The following is a 2,500-nucleotide window of genomic DNA, read 5'->3' as shown; positions in this document are numbered from 1 at the left end:
CGCGGGCGGGGGGGGGGGGTGTTAGGGGGAAGAGGAAGTTGCACACGTCACCTATTTATGTGTGTGTGTATATATATATATATATATATATATATATATATATATATATATATATATATATATATATATATATATATATATATAATATAAACATAAGTGTAAGTATAAATATATAAATATATGTTATATATATATATTTATTTATTTATATATTTATTTATTTATTTATTTATATATCTATATATATATATATTATATATATATATATTATATATATATATATATATATTATATATTTATTATTTATTTATTTATTTATTTATTTGTTATTTATATATTATATTTATATATATTTGTATTTATATATATTATATTTATATATATATTATGTTTTTATTTTTATATATTTATATATATAATTATATTTATATATATAAATACATATATATATATATATATATATATATATATATATATATATATATATATATATATTTATTTATTTATTTATATACATTTATATTTATATTTTTTATATATTTATATAAATATATTTATATTTTATGTATTTATTTTCATATATATATTTTTGCATATTTATATATTTATATTTATATTTTTTTGTTTTTTGTTTGTGTGTGTTTATATAAATATATATATTTATTTATTTATTTATTTATTTATGTATGTATGTATTTATATATATTCATACTACATGCATACGTTTACATGTTCACTCAGTGATATTGATGGTGTTGCTATTGCACTTTGGCATGAGCGGGGCACGGGGCCTGAGGGCAAGGGGCGAGGCCCTCGCAGACAGGCGGCTCGAGGGCCCTTCGGTGGCGGCGGCGGCGGCAGCGGCGAGGGCACTACATGGCAGTTGCCAGATTTCGCAGCGTCGCTTGGCACGCACCATAATGGGTATGCATGGCAGGTATCATGATGGGCATGGTAGGCAGTGTGGTGGCGGTGGCGTTGCAGCCCCGGCAGAAGCACGCCGGGATTGGATGAGAGCGCGTGACGTCACGGGAGATCGATGACGGCTGGCGAGAGGGCAAGGGAGAGCGCGACGGAGAGAAGCGCTCGCTCCCCTCACCTGGCCGCCGTCCCCTCTCCTGCCGCTGCTGCTCCCGCCCGCCCGCCCGCCCGCCCACCTGGTGACGGAGCGCTCGCGGCCCTCCCATTGGCGCAGCCACCTGACGTCACGGCCCGGAGGGTGAGGCAGCGCGGGGCGCCACCTGGCGTCTTGGCTGTGGCGCCGAGAGTGAGAGTGAGAGAATCGGAGAGAGGAGTGAGAGAGAGGGCAAGAGACACACAGAGAGAGAAAGAGAGAGAGGGAGAGAGGAGGGCAGTGAGAGAGAGAAGAGAGAGCGAGCGAGCGAGCGAGAGAGAAAAGAGGTAGGCGCAGGAGAGCAGCGAGAGTGTGGCGCCACAGTTGTTGGCTCCGGCCCCTGCACGAGGGCAGCGTTGTGGATCTGCCTTCCGTCGCCAGCACCGCTGCCGCCGCCACTGCGCCCGCCACAATCGCACCACACGCTCAAGGTAGGCTCACCACACTTCCTCCGGATATTTTTAATTCTGGCACAATGTTTCCAATTCAAATTTAGATTGTACCAATGAAGGCACCTGTGGACTTCGGAATGTGACGGTTGGTTGAAGGATGCCGTAGTGGCCGGAGACGCGGCTGTCACCCGTGCGGCCGCCGCACTTGCGAACGCGCCCTCGACACTTAGTGCCTGGCCCTCTGGACTTGGTGACCGCATGCCGATCCTTCGCCGCGCTTGCTGCCGCTGGGATGTGCAAGACCAGGACTCTGCGCCGCCCCGGGAATCCTGGGCGGAACCAAGGGCGGCCCTGGAGGATCGTAGACGCCCGCGCCGTGGCCGTGCCCGCGCCCGCGCCCGACAGTGTTTGAGTGCAAGCAAAGACGTGTGGAAAAGAGGTGTTGTGGCGGGGACGCCAGGCAGGTGATCGCAGCCCCTGAGTGTGAGGGGAGGTGAAAGGCAGTGTCTCCCCTCTGATTGATTCTCTGCGCAGGAATCTGGCGAACGTTACTCAGCTGTTCCCCCGAACTCGTGCGCCCGTGCCGTCATCTTCCAGCCGTGCAGGGCTCCTACGTGCACCTCGGCCTACGGTGTGTACTACTGTGTTGGCCCTACCCCTCCGCGCGAGCTCTCCTTCGTCCGTGCACTTCTAGGAGCACTGCTTCCCGAGCACGGCCACGGGAAAGAATCTCGCCTGCATTTGCGTCTCACCTTTAGCCTAGGCGCTCCCGGATCAGATTCGCTTGTGTTGCAGGAATGCCTTGCGTCTGCAGTAGTGTGAGTGGACTAGCAAGACGGCGATAGTGGCGCTGTGTGGAGTGTGGTGTGTGTGTATGTGTATGTGTATGTGTATGTGTGTGTGCGAGCAAGATGCTGGAGTTGAGTGGTTATAGTGAGTGAAGGTAACCTACTGTATAATGCATGCTGTACTGGCCAGTCCCCTCACCTCGCTG

General features: G+C 47.1%; 1 protein-coding gene across 20 annotated transcripts in view; it reads left to right on the top strand.

Moving 5' to 3' along the window:
* Positions 1 to 2,500, top strand: part of Mef2 (myocyte enhancer factor 2) — a 475,383-nt gene that overhangs the window by 418,487 nt on the left and 54,396 nt on the right. For 4 of the 20 annotated variants that reach the window (XM_086544353.1, XM_043014615.2, XM_086544354.1 and 1 more), the window contains exon 1: positions 1,407 to 1,545. The exons of 11 other annotated variants lie outside the window; for them this stretch is intronic. The gene's annotated coding sequence lies outside the window, so the exon portion shown is untranslated. Of the gene's footprint in view, positions 1 to 1,406; positions 1,546 to 1,648; positions 2,138 to 2,500 lie in introns of those variants that run through there. 5 more of the 20 variants (XM_086544345.1, XM_086544341.1, XM_086544342.1 and 2 more) reach the window with 4 other exon arrangements.

Source organism: Penaeus japonicus, unplaced genomic scaffold, assembly GCF_977035675.1.
Source record: "Penaeus japonicus unplaced genomic scaffold, GWHDUDI00000001_assembly GWHDUDI00000015, whole genome shotgun sequence".
In the NCBI taxonomy this organism is placed as follows: Eukaryota; Metazoa; Arthropoda; class Malacostraca; order Decapoda; family Penaeidae; genus Penaeus; species Penaeus japonicus.
Note: the sequence above shows the minus strand (reverse complement) of the source record. Positions and strands in the feature narration are given on the sequence as shown.